The sequence below is a fragment of the Phyllostomus discolor genome, chromosome 7 (genome assembly GCF_004126475.2).
Source record: "Phyllostomus discolor isolate MPI-MPIP mPhyDis1 chromosome 7, mPhyDis1.pri.v3, whole genome shotgun sequence".
NCBI classification, from domain to species: domain Eukaryota; kingdom Metazoa; phylum Chordata; class Mammalia; order Chiroptera; family Phyllostomidae; genus Phyllostomus; species Phyllostomus discolor.
In genome coordinates, this window is record NC_040909.2 from 113,545,917 (window position 1) to 113,563,254 (window position 17,338).

At 47.3% G+C, this 17,338-nt stretch overlaps 1 protein-coding gene across 2 annotated transcripts in view; it reads right to left on the minus strand.

The window, feature by feature from the left end:
• The window catches only part of NCALD (neurocalcin delta), a 341,169-nt gene extending 327,029 nt beyond the window's left edge, over positions 1 to 14,140 (minus strand). Inside the window, exon 1 of one of the 2 annotated variants that reach the window (XM_028533999.2) lies at positions 14,056 to 14,140. The gene's annotated coding sequence lies outside the window, so the exon portion shown is untranslated. The remainder of the gene's footprint in view (positions 1 to 14,055) is intronic. The other variant, XM_036031320.1, reaches the window with a different exon arrangement.
• Positions 14,141 to 17,338: the final 3,198 nt, after the last annotated feature.

A 17,338-nucleotide genomic window follows, 5' to 3' on the forward strand; every position in this document is an offset into this window, starting at 1 on the left:
AATGACAGACAATATCCCAAATATTAACACTGCCTTTGAACTATGGGTGATAAGACTATAATTACGTTCCTAAAAGTGTGGGGGTCAAAAGTATGGTAGAGATTTTTCATTTCCATACAGCTATTAATACACCCATGGGTATTCACTAGTGAAAGAAATTACCTGAAATGTTTATAAAATCAAAAAAACTTAAAGAACATAACAATCCCCCTAATTTACCTCTTTAGTAAATTCAAGTATTTGTGTATCTTACATGGAATCATTTCTGAAAGGCGATGCACTTGTACGTTTGATATTAAAGAGCAACCACGGCAGCAACACGAGACATTTTACACTCGAGACGTTGCACCTCCTGCTGACATGCGTGTGCCCACTTAACCTTCTCGACCTTCTCAACGACCCCATGAAGCAGGCATGACGTATGTATTACCCAGTTGTCACCTTACGATACAAGCTCCAGGGGGCTGCACAGCTAATAAGTGGCCTTCTGTTTTCCTTACACCAAAGATAACCTTTGCCTAAGCTTGGCATGGACGATCTGTAAGTAAAACACCCACTATCAACTAACCAAATCAATAGACTATCAATGCAGGGGCCGCAGTGCTGAATGAACCAGGTACCGAATTACTACATGGATTTTCAAAAAGTTCCCAGTTCCCAGATTAGAATTGGAGGAAGGAAGTTATACATGGCCTTCCAACAAAAGAAACAGAAAAAAAAATAAAATAAACCAATTAAATGGTCTGGTGGAAAAGAAAAAAAAGGTATAGAAAGGACTAAAAATAGTTTCCATCTTATCTTGGCTTTAATAATACCAGATTAGCAGCATTCTCTTGGGAATGTCACCTAGGCAACCAGAAAAACAGACAGAGATGTTCAGAAAAATATATGTATATAAATCTATTTTTGCCATCTTTTGAACACAAATAATCACTCTTGCAAAAAGGACTATAATCAGGATATTGTATGGGGGGGGGGGGGTAATGTACAGTAGTTACAGAAGTTTTCTAAGTCGATGCCCAGAGTCCAGTAGGAGAATAAGGCATAAAAGCAGGTCTGTATTGGTATAAGAAACCCAGACCCATTGCCTCAAATTCAGGTCCATAATCTATTAGGAAAGTTAAACATATTTTTCTGTGTTCTTTAAATCTCATGTTTTCATCTCATACACCACAGGCAGACTAATACAAAAGGGGGTAGGCTGGCAAATTTTTAAACATACCCTAGAAAACTGTCTTGAGTCCCACTTAATTAGGGGGACCACATGTCCCTGCTCACCCTGTCTGTGCTTTCTTACTTGGTGTGTTTATTAAAAAACACTCGTCTTTCATTCCCAAAGCGTCCCCCAGTGAACAGTAAATTATACGGCCACCTCACATCTGGCCAAGACAAATTTCCTGACCTAACAATGTGCTAGCAACTAGGATACGAACTTACATTAGTACCCCCCAAAATTATAAGATAGAATCCCCGACCTTCAGAACAGTAGAAACTAGCTGAGAAGACAGAAATAACACCCAACACAACAGTGAAACTGAAGAAAATGATAATCATCGCTGCAGCCTAGGCTGTAAATGCCTGAGTTCAGATCAGAGACAAAGCAGCCATTGCCTCCCCTGAACTGGGACGCTCCATAGGACTCATGGCAACAGCAACCATGCTCTTTGAGCACTTGCTGTATACCAGACACTGTGCCAAGGTGGACGCCCACGTGATTTCACGTGGCACTCACAGCAACCCTAGATGCAGGGAACTATCATTCTCCTCATTTTACAGGTGCGATGACTCTCCCACAGTTACACCGGAGAAGCCAAATGCCTGACTCCCAAGCACGTGCTCCCCACCACTGCGATGTGGACACACTGCTTCCCCGTTGGCCAGCCTTCCCAGGTGCTGGCATAGCAGTCACGTGTCATCAGAGGCATCAGCTTCTCCGAGGCAGCGCACTGCTGTGCTCAAACCCTGACAAAGGGCTGCTGGATCGGTTAGGGCCCAGGCAGCAGAGGGTGCTATTTAATCCTGCTGAGGAGTCCTGCTGAAGAGGCTAGGGAGAAGACGGTGACACGGGCTTAGGAAAGCAATGAAGTATCACACAGTACTAAGGCAGCAGGGAGTCGTCACTGCCCCTAAGCCTGGGTGCACCAGGGCAGGGAGTGGTTTAAGGCACCCAAGGAGGGGAGCTGTGTGGAGAGGCCATCTGGCAGGAGCTGTGAACTTTGAACACAGATGAAGCCAGCCTGCCACGTGCCACCCAGCAGGAGGGAATGGGAAAATAAACAACCTACCTCACTCTCCTCCCACTCTCCCAAGCGTGGGCTGGGCCCACCTGTGGTCGATTTATACCAGAAGTCAGAAGACAAAGGTGGCCATTGACGCCAATGGTCATCGAGATCAGCCTCTCAGGGCACAGAGCCAGGTAGATAAGGAGCAAGAGAGGATCTGGAGGAGCCAACTAGAGATGTGCTTGCTGTGCCCTTGCCCTACAGAAGGGTATGGTCCCGCTAAGGCAAGTATGCTGTCCTGGTCACTCCTTGGAAGTCAAGAAGGTAAGCAAAAAGAGGCCATCCTCAGCACCCACGCAAGGCCACAGCCAGTCCATGGGCAGGTGACCTGTGCAGTTACACAAGGACCCGTGCTCAGAAGGTCACCGCACTTGTCTAATGCTCTGCCCGCACTCTCTAGAAGTTCTTCCTATTTTAGCAAGGACTCCACACGCACTCTGCACTGGGCCTCACAAGCTCTGCAGCTGGGCTCCTGCAAGGCAGGCCAGTTTCTGCAGCTGGTGAGACTAGATTCTGTAAGCATCATGGTGCTCCAGGCATGTTGTCTAAAGCCCACAGATCCAGAGTTAGTATTAACCAGAACCACAATGATGCAGCAGAATATAGAACATAATGAAGTGGAGGGATGTTTTACCTTTTTCTCTATCCTCTCTCTCCTTTGAAGTCAAACTGCAAAGTGGCTGAGATACCAAAATTAGCTGCCCTCCCCCTCCCCGGAGAGAAACACACCTTAATTACAACTGCCTCTGCCTTGCACAGACGAAATAGATTTTGGCTGTTACCCAGTTAACGTGACCAGTGCAGACAACCAAACAAAATAATTCATACCCTGGAGTGGATTTTCTTGATGTGCCCATTTAATGGGCTATAGCCACCAAATTGGCCAGGTAATTGCTAAAGCTACCCTTGGCCTTGCCTCCTGTGCCCCATGTACATAGACCCCAGACTGGGGCTCAATATTGAAAACACAGGCACAAAATGCTCCCTGATGGGTCGGCAACATTTATGAACCATATTTGTAAGCCAATGGTTTCTGAAAGCCTAGGAAGTAAAGCCTATGGTGCTTCCACTTTTCTTTTCTGAAAGTGTCCAACATCTAGCCTTCCTCTGAGTAATTCTAGTCTTAACAGAAGCCAGAAGAGCCCCAAGTGAGAAGCCAGAACAGGGTCAGCGGCTGCCCTTTCTCCCATGCATTGCTTCCAAGGCCATCGGGCGAAGCGAAGCACAGAAAGCTTCCAGCCCAGGCAGAGATCACGCTAGTTTTTGACCGCCTCTTTCACTCACCCCTCCATTTCAGAAATAAGGGGTGGTTGATTATAAGTGTCTTATTTGCTTTGTTGTTAAAAGCTAGAATAAAATTTGCCCTGGCTAGTGTGACTCAGTGGATTGAGTGCCCGCCTATGAATCAAAGGGTTGCCAGTTCAATTCCCAGTGAGGGCACATGCCTGGGTTGTGGGCCAGGTCCCTGATGTGGGGCACACGAAAGGCAACTACACATTGATGTTTCTCTCCCTCTCTTTTTCTCTCCCTCTAAAAATAAGTAAATAAAATCTTTTAAAAAACCCCACAAAAAAATAAAGGGAGAATAAAATTTTAATAGATCAAATCAAGAGCATTTACAAAACCTCTACTGTATCAAGACACTAGAATCCCTGTGATTAATCAAGTCTAGGGGCATCATAACAGAATCAGAGGTGCAAGGGCTGCAAGGTACAATTATGAGCCCTGTAGCAGGGTGAATGGTGTCCCCCAAAAGTTATCAGGTGAATGCGACCTTATTTGGAAAAGGGACCTTTGCGGATGTAATGAAGGTGTACCCTAAAGCCAACGACCAGTGCACTTATAAGAGACACAGAGAGCAGAGGAGGGGGCCGTGAGAGGAAGAGAGGAGAGCGGCCATGAAGGCAGAGAGGAGAGCGATGCCGCCTCGAGCCCAGAAATAATGACATCCACCAGGCGCTGGAAGAGGCAAGCAAAGAACTCTCCCCCAAGGCCTCTAGAGGCTTTGCTCTGCTGACATCTTGATTTCAGACTTCTGGCCTCCTGATTGGTGAACAAATTCATTTCCGTTATTGAAAGCCACCAGCATGTTATATTTGTTACAGTGGCCACAGGAAATAAACACAAGCCCTCAACCACATTTCTCACCCGCGGCCTCCGCTTCACAGCCTCCTGGAATGGAAAATGTGAGGCCTTCCCGAGCAGCCCAACCTGCTCCACAGCGGCCCCGGTTCTGGCCCCAGGGAAGGTCTTTTCCCCAACGCGGTGCTTCATGTGTTTGGAGGTTGCAATCACCCGGCTCCCACACAATCCCTTTCGAGCTAGAGAGCCCCTCAGTCATGCCTCAGGGGAGGTGGGCTCCATCCCACACTGGACACTGCTTTCTGCATTTCCTCCAGCCAGGATAGGACAGGGGGAACCCCTCTCTCTCTTGTCCTGAACACTCTTCTTGCAACGCCGCAGCCCAAGGGCTCATTAATGTTTAAGTTACACTGGCAACTCCTTTGGAACATTCAACTTAAAGCAAAATAAAACAAGCCTCCATCTTTTTCATATGGGTTTTGAGGACATATTGTCACCCTCATCAATTATATAGAAAATATTTTTCATCTAAACATAATCAATCAGCTATGAAAATACATGTTATTTAGGAAAAAAGAGCAATTCTGAGCAATTCTGAGCAATCACACATTTTGACAGCCAAGCTAAGTTTGTACTTATCAGATTATTCTCAAAGAATCGAAACATACAGGTTTGGGGAAAACCCAACATTTCAGATACACAGAAAAAGAAAATGTTCCTGGGTTCAAATCCCAGGTTCACAAGTTACTGACCTTGGATGGGTCATACAACCTCTTGATGCTTCAGTTCCCATTTGTGTAAAATAAATAGAATCATAATGCCCCTTAATGCTGGACTCTCTCTGCTGGCCCCTCCAGATCCACCTCCTTCCCCCTCCACTCTGTTCTGGGACCCAGGTGGCTGTTCTCTTTGTACAAGGTAATCCTGACATCAACAAGCTTTCTTGTCCTCTGGCTTCTGGTTGGTTTGGCCAATTGGGAGGCGCCAGCAGAAGATCAGAGGTGAGAACAAAGAGTGGCTGGAGAGGCCTTCGCCTGGAGCCCTCCTGCCAGGGCATGATTTGGCAGTAGCTGTGTTCCCCCACTGAAGACCAGTTCCAGAAACTGCCCTTTCACGCCAGTTCCAGGGCTGGGGAAGCAGAGGCTGCATGTATTGCTAGCCACTCTTGGCGACTTCCCTTAACTTTGCCCACACCTTTTGAATACTGCCTTTATTGAATAACCCTTAGTATTTAGGACACTGCCTTGTTCAGAAGTACATAAAAGCATTTGCAATCATTATTGTTATTATTAGCAAGAGCTGTCAATTTGTCTGCAGCATCCTTGGCCATGAGATAGCTCAGTGCCTTGTTTACCTTTCCTCCCAGGTCCAATACCTTTCAGTGTGGTGATAAAAAGAAAATAGCCTTAGCTACATAGATGTGGAGAAAACAATTAGGTTCTCATTCATCTAGATAATTGCAATGACCACCTAACTCCTCTTCCGCCTTCCTCCTCTCCCCTTTCTCTCTAATGTCAGGATCTTTCGGATCAAGCCACTGCCACATTCCACAAATGTTCAATAGCTACTCACACCTCTCTGAACAAAATGCAGACTCTATCCCTACTCCTCACAATTTAATCCTGACAGAATGTATTAAACATTTCACACCCACTAGGATGGCTATTAATTTTTTAAAAACCAAAAATAGCAAGTGTTGGCAAGGATGCGGAAAAATCGGAATCCTTGTCTTTTGGTGGGTATGTCAAACGGTGCAGCTGCAGTAGAAAACAGTATGGCAGTTCCCCAAAAATAAAACATAAAATTATCATATGCTACAACAAGTCTACTTCTGGATATACACCCAAAAGAATTAAAAGCAGAAACTTGAACAAATACTCGCACATCCATGTTCATAGAAGCATTATTCACAATAGCCAAAAGGTGAAAGCAACTCATTGCCCATCACAGATGGAATGTGGAAAGACTTCCAGTCAAGATGGCAGCATAGATAAACACTACTCACCTCTTTGCAGAACCACATCAAAATTACAACTAAATTATAGAATAACAATGACTCCAAAATTTCAGAAATCAAGTTGAATCGAAGTCTGACGACTACAGAATTAAAGAAATCACATCCATCCAGGCTGGTAGAAGGGACAGAGACACAGAATGTACTGGTCCTACATCTACATGTTGTAGATAAAAATTCAGGAGGGATATCTCAGAAGTCAGGTGTCCCCACCCTATATCAGGCCCCCAGCACAGGGTTCCAATGCCAGGAAGATAAGTCCCCATAACTTCAGGCTGCAAACACCAGCAGAGATCGAGTCTGTGGAAGAAACTTCTGGAGTCCAAAGCAGTTCATCTTAAAGAACCCACACAAAGACTTACACTGACTCCCTCTGAGCTGCAGGACTGGGGTAGCAGCTTGAAACGCACCAGTGGCATACAGGAAGGAAGTGAAGTATCTGGCATCAAGGCAAGAGCTGGGGGACAGCTTACTCCCAGACAGAAAGGGGGGCAGAGGTCATTGTCCCTTTTTTGAATCCTCCCCCCACAAAGCCACAGAGCCAGAAGGCAGGTGCCATATCAGACACTTCATCAACCTGGCTAACACTGTTTGCCCCACCCTGGAGATTCCCTGAGGCTCCATCCCACCCAACTTACAGCTGTTAATAGTGGTTTTTCCATATAAATGGCTGGTCTTGGCTCATGCTTCACAACTTACTACATCCTTTCAAATAAGCAACAGTTGGTCTCAATGAGACCCTCAGCCCCTGAAGCCCTTGCTAAGTGGCCCCAGGCACAGCACTAGTAGCAGCCAGACTACATTCATAACTTGGCTTTGCCTGGGTATCATCAAGCACAGCACAAGTAGCAGCCATCTCAGATTGCTTTATAGCTCATACAGGGTAGCCCCAGGCACAGCACGCGTGGGGGCTGATCTTGGCCTGCATCACCCAGGAAACCCCAGGGCCTGCACACCTAGTGGGCAACCACAGACCATGTAGGAGCACAGCTAATCCTCCATGGAGGGCAGAGATTGGTGGTCAGTGGTCATAGCCAGTCCTCGCAGCTGACTGCCCTTGCTAAATCCCTCTCTTTGACCTGGCAACAGTAATCATGGCTCAACTACAAGAGGAGGATGTACTCAGCCCACACAAAGGACACACCTTCAGTACCCAGCTTGGGTGATAGGGGAGGCTGTGCCACACCACCCTACAAGACACCTACTACATGAGACAGAATCATGGATACCAAGAGCATTTTGATAGTTGCCAGATGGCATGGGTAGATAGGGGAATGGCTGAAGAGTTAAGGAGATTAAGAACTACAAATAGGGAGTCATAAAAGCTCTACCTAATACGCAGAAATAAGCACAGGGAGGCTTCCAAAATGAGGAGACAAGGAAACATAGCCCAAATTAAAGGACAGATCAAAACTCCAAAAAAAACCCCAAACAAAATGGAGATAAGCAATCTATCAGATGCAAGGTTCAAAACACTGGTTATAAGGATGCTCAAGGAACTCAGTGAGGATCTCAACAGCATAAAAAAAATCCATTCAAAAACGAAGGATACATCATTGAAATAAAGAACAATTTACAGAGAAGCAACAGTAGGGTGAATGAAGCCAAGAATCAAATCAATGATTTGGAACATAAGGAAACAAAAAATGACCAAGCAGAACAAGAGAAAAAAAGAATCCCCCCCAAAGGAAAACGAGGATAGTGTAAGCATTCTCTGGGACTACTTCAAGCATTCCAACATTTGCATCATAGGGGTACCAGAAGGAGAAGAGAAAGAGCAAGAAATTGGAAATCTGTTTGAAAAAATAATGAAAGAAAACTTCCCTAATTTGGTGAAAAAATAGACATGCAAGTCTAAGAAGCACAGAGAGTCCAAACAAGACGTATGTGAAGAGACCAACACCAAGACACATCATAATTAAAATGCCAAAGATTAAATACAAAGAGTAGATCCTAAAAGCAGCAAGAGAAAAGCAGTTAATTGCCTACAGGTGAGTTCCAATAAGAGTGTCAGCTGATTTCTCAAAAGAAACTTTGTAGGCCAGAAGGGACTGGCAAGAAATATTCAAAGTCATGAAAAGCAGGGACCTACAGCCAAAATTGTTCTACCCAACAAAGATATCATTTAGCGTTAAAGGGTGATAGTTTCCCAAACAAGAAAAAACTAAAGGATTTCATAATCACCAAACCATTCATATATGAAATGTTAAAGGGACTTACTTAAGAAAAAGAAGAAGATCAAAACTAGGAACAATAAAATGACAATATATACAGATCTATCAACAATTGAATCTAAAAAACAAACTAAATGAGCAAGAAGAACAGAGACAGGATCGTGGATATGGAGAGCATTTTGATGGTTACCAGATGGGATGGGGGTAGGGGAATGGGTGAAGAGGTGAGGAGATTAAGAAGTACACGTAAGTAGTTGTAGAACAGCCTTGGGGATGTAGAGGACAGTGTAGGAAATACAGGAGCCACGGGACTTACACACATGACCCACGGGCAGGAACAATGGGGTGGGGTGGGGATTGCCTGAGGAAGTGAGGGGTGCTGGGTGGAGGGAGGCAAGGGGGTAAAAACTGGAACAACTATAACAACATAATCAATAAAATATAAAAAAAGCTTTTAAAAGGGGGTATACACATATGATGAAATATCATTCAGCTTTGTAAAGGAAGGCAATTCTCACACATACAGCGATACGAGCAAACCCTGAAGACATGCCAAGTGGAATAAGTCAGTCACAAAAGGACAAATCTTGTACGATTTCATTTATGTAAGGTACCTAGAGGAGGCAAATTCATAGAGACGGAAAGGAAAATGAACAGTGGTTGCTAGGGCTGGGCGGCAGGGTAGACGGATGGTTTTTGTGTACCGGGTGTGAAGTTTCGGTTTGGGAAGACGAAAACATTCTGGAGACGGATGGTGACAGCCACACAATGATGTGAATGTACTTACTGTACTTAGCGCCACGGTTAAATGATATGATTAGCATAGAAATATTTATGTTATGTATGCTTAGCCACAATAAAAACAAATCATGTATTCAAGAAATATTTATTCCTTGACTATCGCACAAAGCACTGTAGTAGGGATGTGTCAGTGGACAAACCAGAAGGTCATGTTCTCCACTGAGGGGGCTCTGCTCCTGCACTTCCGCCCCCATAGCTCCAGTCACTCTGTCCCCTGATTATGTCTCGCACTTCCATATTAAAATATAAATTCCTTAAAGATAGGGAACTAGATCTTATTCTTCCTGTATCCCTGGAGCTTAACACGATGCTGCGCATGTAGAAACTGCTCAAGATAATTGATTGAATAAGTGAGTAAAATTCCAGCCAAAGAAGTCTGTCTTTTTCCTTTCTCATATCTTCTAGCCTGTCAGTACGTAACATTTCTGGAAGTTAGTCTGCTGTATTTTCAGAAATAAAAGAATAGAGCTTCACGTTAGACTCACTTTAAATTTTTCTGTTCACAGATAACTAAGCGCATAAAGTATGCCCTTGGACAAGCTAACGAGTGCCCAAGGCCTGTCTCCCTCACCTAGGAAGTGGGTGTGATGCTAGCAGTGCTATGGTGGAGGTCTGCTGTTTTGCAATCCGAAACCCCTTAGTCCGTCTGCAGGTGCCAGCTCAGGGGTGAAACCCGTGCCCAAGCCCAGCCCTAGCACTGTGTGGAACCCCAGCCGCCGTAACACAGGGACAGGCCTGGGGCCCAGTCAGAGCCAGTGAGGCACAGCCAGTCATTGTGAGCAATACTGGCAGAGAGGCTCCCACTTTCCGGCTGGATTTAAAACTCAAACTGCATAAACTCTGGAACTCTGCCCTGGCTGGTGTGACTCAGTGGATTGAGTGCCAGTCTGCGAACCAAAGGGTCACTGTTTCGATTCCCAGTCAGGGCACATGCCTGGGTTGTGGGCCAGGTCGCCAGTAAGGGGCACTAGAGAGGCAACCACACATTGATGTTTCCCTCTTTTTCTCCCTCCTTTCCTCTCTGTCTAAAAATAAATAAATAAAATCTTTTTTAAAAATCTGGAGCTCTTAGAGCCATCCTATAATGAAACGGGGCCTAAAAATGGTAACAACTCCAGAAAGCAAACCAAGAAATGTGGAGAGAGAAATCAAGTCTGATAATGATGCTGGAGTCCTGGATTGAGCCTTACCTGAAGTATCCTTCTGAGTTCTCAGAGCCAAAATAATGTTTCCTTTTTTACCTAAAATAGTCTGACAGTTGCAATAGAAGTGAGTCCTATTTAAAATAAATATCTCCCAAAAATGTTACAAAGATGAAATGAGATCTTCTTTTACGTACATACTGCACGCTCAATAAATGGACAAATGTTAACTATGGTGATAGTTCATCATTATGGTAGAAATTTCCTGGCTTCTTCTAGGAATCCCTTTCAATAGAGCACTGACGTGTTCTGTTCTGGACTACTCTCCATCACAGATGCTCTCTAGCACGGTGACAGAGACAGAGGGATGGTGAGGACAAAGCTTGTCTGCCACCACTTCCGAATCCCATACCCTGACAACCATCGCTAACTGGTCACAGCAGTCATCCTACTGAGTCAGGACCTGGCCACGGATTCATATTCAGCCCACCTCTCCAGGCAGCCGCGACCCATCAATCAAAGATGACATGCAAAATGAAACCAATTCTCTCAGCTTCAGAACAGCAGTTGACAAAGATTTTCCATAAAAAACTAGGTAGGGTTTTATGCATGATCTGTTACATACTCTTCTTTGTGTTTTGATTTGTTTATAGCCCTTTGAAAATGTAAAAACCATTTTTGCTCTCTCAGCTGTACAAAAAAAAAACCCCTCTGCTCTGCATCCTTGAACTAGACTCGGAGGCTTTCCCAGAGCATGGGGCACCGGCTTTATCTCCTTCCGAAGGGCTCCTGGGAGCCCGCGAAGGGAGCGCTTGGAAGTGCAGCCTTAGTCAGAGGTGCGTGCACCCACAGAACACACGGAGTTGCCCAAAAGTAACAGAGGAGCTTTGATGACGGGAGAGAGTTCCTGTTCTCATTATACCAGTCCCAGGGCAAGCTGAAATCCACACTCTGGGCGGAGCTACAACCCAAGGAAGGGCACAAAGCTCACGCATGTGGTGACCTTCACCTCTGCCCACAGAACCAAATCCAGTCACCTCACAGAGCTGGACCTCCTCCCCCACCACCCAACCTGAGGCATTTGACCTTTTCATGAGGGAAGCAAGGAAGGAGTTCAGATCACTACGCATCCACTGTTAGTCTGATCTCTTACACACACACGAACATACACAAACACACACCTCTGAAATGGTTCCAAGACGGCATGTCACACTTCCCAACACTTTTTATTGTGGAGTAGTGTGTGTAAGATCGGTTTGGTCCTCCTCTACGCCATCCTTTATGTTTGTTCCTGCCTTTAGGGAAAAGGGCTGAACTTCTCCTCACTGATACTCAGTTAACCCATTCAACAGGCATCTCCCAATCCACCTTCCAAGGCACTTGCAGGCAGGGAAGACCGATAGGGAGATGATGATGCAGAGTGATGTGAGGGGCATGTGCAGGGTAACGGGCCAGCACCAAGCAAGGGCAGCTCGGCCAGCTCGAGGTGGGGGCCCAAGCGTTCTGCTGGAAGGCAGTGTGGCTGCAGCTGAGTCGGGAAGAATGCATAGGAGTTGACCCAACGAGGGGGGGGAGGGGGACAGGTGTTGAGACTCCGTGGCCAGGGCAGAGGCCCTCGTGGGGAGACTTGGGAGATGAGGCTGGGGAGGAAACAGGGTGGGGTCATGAAATTCCACGGAGTCCGAACTCTATCCTGAAAACCACAGAAAACCTCTGGAGGAAGTGAAGCAGAATGACAGGCTTAGATTTCCATTTCCAAAGCGAGCATTCCAGTTGCAGCTTGGAGAACAGACTGGAGCAAGAGTGTCCTGACCGGGAGCAAGCAGCCCCATGTGAAGGCGGTTGGAGCAATTCAGGCAAGAAGTTATGAGGCCATGAACTAATTGGTGACAACGACAAAAATACTAAAAGCTCATATTTGTGTGGCACTTACTACTGAATAAGCACTGTGTGGAGTGCTTTCTGCACGTCAACTCATTTGATCTTTACAACAAGCCTGAGATTGGTTGGTTCTATTATCAATGCCGTGGCACAGATCAGGAGACAGAGGTGAAGTAAGGAGCCCAAGGTCTGGGAGCCATGCACGCTCCAACCACAGCTCAAATCAGTCTGGCTGCAGAACCCTCCCCCTCACAACCCGCTCTCCTAGCACCCTCCTGTGAGGAGTGTTCAGAAGTGGGCACTGATGGCTGAAGTGAGACTCCAGGACAACTTCCAGTGGTATGCAGTGGGTACCTGAACATTTGGGTTTCACTTCTTGAGCCTCTCCCACTGAAGAAAGCCCCTCCCCAAGTCTGCACTCAGCCCCCAGTGGTGTCCCCATGCACCCATACTCCCCGCTTCATCCCACCACCCCCTTCTCCTTGGCCACCCCCGCATGCTGCATTTGACCCTAAAACCCAGGCCTCTTCCAGTTGTGAAAAACCTCACCAGCATTGCTCTTCAGGTCTGAGGAGCACCAACAGAGAGCCCTGCTCTCTGTCATACAGCTGTGTAAGCCTGCTCTTTTCAAATCAGACAGAACTGGGAGAACTTTGGGCAAGCTTGTGTGGTTTCCTTCTCCGCCGGTGAGTGAGCCCTTGGCGGCCCTGCCTCTGTGTTCCGCACTAGTTTTTCTATGAACAGAACGTGTACCATCATTTAAAGCCAACGTGCAACACAGTTGGCTGGCCTGGTGTGCAGCCTCAGCCGGACCCTCAGGAAAAAAGCGGTCCTGGCAGGGAGATCTTTAGACCGCCAAACGGCTCTCTTTCTCTGGGCGTTGAAGTGGAAGCGAGCATCTGCAGCGAGAAACTTGTGTATTTCCTGCGGACAGGGAGACCTCCTGCCCCTCCCGGGTTGATACAACCCACTTTGCACATCCTGCTTCTCTGAAGCTAAAAATAAATCGGTATGCACTGAAAAATACTCAAACACATCTCCCCAGCACACCCCTTCCCGAGTCCCCGAGGGCCGGAGATGCAAATCTTTCAGGTCCTGAGTCCATAACACAGACCACTCCTCCTGGGTTTTCAACTAGTGCCTTTCAGACGCTCCCAAAGCCCCCTTCCCCGGTCTCTACTCCTGGCACACGCCTTCTGTGACCTCTCAGGGCCGATCCTAGGCCCAGGAACCAGCCAGTGTCCTCGACCTTGACCCCAACCCCCACCTGGGACAGAAGCTCCTGAGGTCCCCAGGCCACCAGGCTCACGAACGCCCCCTTCCGACCCAGCGCGCCCCCATCCTGCTCGCCCCGCGCACCTCTGCGCGTCCCTCTCCGCAAAGTTGCTTTCTCCGTTTCTGCCATTCACCCTCGGGGTCTTTGGTTTTGTTTTGTTTTGTTCCCTCAGAGGCACTAAGAGGGCGAAGTGATTCAGGGAAGGGCTGCGGGGACAGGTCCCCAGGACCGCACGCTCCTCGTGCCCGCCCATGCGCCCGCCGCGCCCCAAGTCCGCCTGTCCCCACAGCAGCCACTCCCCCACCCCCACTGTACCCCCACCCCCACCGCCAACCCCACCCTAGGCTGCAACTCCGACTCCGCTCTGGCTCCAGAGAAACGGAGGGCAGACGCTGCGACTCACCGCCTCAGCTGCTCTCGGCGTCTGTGTCGCCGCAGGCGAGGCGACGGCAGCGCCTTCCCTCCGCCCGCCTCCCCCTGGACAGCAACGCCGCCTGCCGCGCCCCCCTCCCCAGCCTCGCTCGCTGCCTCCCTCCTCGAAACCGCCCACCCCGCCTCCCCACTGTGCCCGCCTGACAGGCAGCCTGTCTTGGGGTTCAGGGGGCCAACCTGAGGTGCAGGGTTTTGCAGGTGCAGCGGATGCCCCCACCTTGCCCCGTGCAGCCACCAGACTCATCCACGTTGCGCACCCTAGTCCTAGCCCACCGCCCAAATTTCCAGCCAGGCTGCGCTGGCACTTTCCAAGGGGTGCCATCCGTTTGCCTGTTCAGGTCGTGGGGTGGTCAAACTCAACCCACAGCACCTTCTGCTAGGCTTTGGTGTGGGGTGGAGAGAGGCGACTGCCGTCCCTGATGGTTGTGGTGAAGTTCAAGGGGCCCTTGGCAGGACATACATGCTCACAAGGTGGGAGGGGGCTGCTCTTGCCTAACCAGTGTTTTTGCTCTTCAAAGCCTGTGAATGGTCTAGGGATGGCTTAACAAGAGTTCGGAAAAAGGACAACTGAGGGGGCACCTTACACTCCCACCACCACCCTGTGGACCACCCCAGAATGTCACCAAATCTTTCATCTCCACTGGAGAGGTACAAAGCATGTGTCTGGTCTGTTTGTTCAACCACTGTGTTTTGGTCTTACTGTGTTGGCCACTCATGACCTTTCAAAAAGCCACTGTAACTTTTTGCATTTGTCAACCCCAGTGACATTTCCAGAACCTATCAGAGGTGCGAACAGCAACTGAGATTCATTGATTTAAACATTTGCTGGTTAAAAATAGCAAAAGGTGCCATGTTGTAAAGCTGTAAAGTCACCTTGACCTGTCCGTGTTTGTTAGCACGATGACAAAACCTTTCAATATGACTAGTCATGGAAACGACAGTTTTATTTAGGTCTAAACAGCTGCCAACCCTGATTTGAAAACCAAGTGAATAGGTTCACCTGACCAAAGCCATCCTCTTCATTCCGCCTTCAGTTTCCACATCAACTACTCCCCCAGGCAATGCTTGAGCAGCAACGCTGTCCGAGAGGCCAGTAAACCGTGACTGGATACTAAAACTCATTCTGGCGTGGATTCTGTCCGTACCCACCGGAGCCGCCCAGCGAGCTGGCTTGTTGTTTCGTTTGTTAATGCTTGGCCTAGGCCTCCTCCCCAGAGGTTTGGATTTGACTGGTCGCGGGTGTAGCCTTGCCTGGGCATGTTTTCCTTGGGCCCCAGGAGGTTGTGATGTACAGCCAGGGTTGGCCACTTGAGCTCAGGCAATCACCAAACAGCCTAAGGCAATAGGATACAGAAGGAGAAAGGTTTGAAGCCAGGAAAAAGGTCTGAACAGGTGCTGCCAATTCCAATGTCCCTAAAAGGGCTTACGGGACTAAGGAGCGGGCACGAAGAAGCCCTTGGCTTGGGTGGACCGGGGCAGGCTGGGAAGGGCATCGTGCCGCAGAGAGGGCAGCTTCCTTTTTCTACACGGGAAATGCAGGTCCAGGGTGGCCATCGAGTCGGGCAGGTTTTTTAAAAATTTTCCATTTGGTTTTGGTTTTGGTTCTTCTTTTTCAGAGAAGCCAGAAATGCACATTTCATATGAGCTGTTCTCAGTGTAAAATATTGGAAGCTAATTTTTACATCTTTTACATGCTCTGTAGGCCAAGAGAGGTTTGTGGGCCACAAGGGGTCCCCAGCTGCGACCTGGGCTGGTGGGTGCCCATGGACACTGCAGGAAGACCCTAGTGGGCCCGAGGCAGCAGTGGGGAGGTGACAGTGGCTGGGGTGGCAGTGTCACTCAGTGATTTAAAACCCACTTTCTTTATTTTTAAATCTTGCTTTAATCAACTCTGCTTTTTTTTTAAAAAAAAAGCTTTATTGAGATATAATGTATATAGTATAAAATTCAGTCCTTCAGAGTACACGATTTAATGTTTTTACTATACTCCCAGCTATCACCAGTCAATTTTAGAGCTGAGCTGGAGCGCCCCCCAAAAGAAATGCTGCACCTGCTGGCACTCACGCCCTTCCTCCTCCCCGCCCCCAGCCCGTGACATCCACTGAACAATGTCCTGTGTCTGTAGATTGTCCCACTCTGGACATTCCATAAAATGAAGACTTCATACAATAATGTGAAGTCTGTTCGGACTGGTTTCCGTGACGTAGTACAGTGTTTACCCACGTCACCGGTACCTCATTCCTTGTTATGAACAAATAGGGCCCCATGACATGGAAACATCGTTTATCCATTTACCAATTCATGGACATTTGGGGTGTCTCCGCTTTTTTTTTGGCTGTTCTGAATAACGTTCTATGAACCTTCCCGTGCAGGTCTGTATGTGTGTGGATGTCTTTATTGCTCTTGGGTGTGCATCTAGGAGTGCAATTGCTGGGCCGTGTGGCAGTTCTACGCTGGACATTTTGAAGAACAGCACAGTGTTTCCCAAAGGTGCTGCACCCCTTTACATTCGCACCGGCAGTGTGTGAGGGCCCCAGTTTCTCCACGTGCTCACCAGCGCTTGTTATTTGCCATTTTTACGTTTCACCATCCTAGTGCGAAGCGATGTCTCATTGTGGCTGTGATCCGCATTTTCCTAGTGGCCGAGGGTATTGATCATCTTTTCATGTGTTTATCTTCCTTAGAGAAATGTCTTTTCAGGTCCTTGGTTCACTTTTTTAACTGGGTTATTTGTCTATTAGTATTTTTATTATTAAGGTATAAGAAAGAGTTCTTTAAATATTCTGAATATAGTCCCCTATCAGATATATAATTTACAAATATTTCCTCCCATTCTTGGGTTGTCTTTTCATTTTCTTGGTGGTATCTTTTGAGGAACAAAAGTTTTCATTCTAATGAAACACATATTATCTATGTGTTCTTTCGTTGCTTGTACTTTTGCTGTTGTATCTAATAGAAGTCTAATTAGACTTTTGCCTAATTCAAGGTCACAGAAATTTATGCCTGAAGATTTATGCCTGAATTTATGCCCTACTTTTTTATTTTTAGTTTTTAAAGATTTTATTTATTTACTTTTAGAGAGAAGGGAAGGGAAGGAAAAAGAGAGGGAGAGAAACATCAATGTGTGGTTGCGCTCACATGCCCCAACCTGGGGACCTGGCCCACAACCCAGGCATGTACCCTGACTGGGAATTGAACCAGTGACCTTTAGGTTCACAGGCCAATGCTCAATCCACTGAGCCACACCAGCCAGG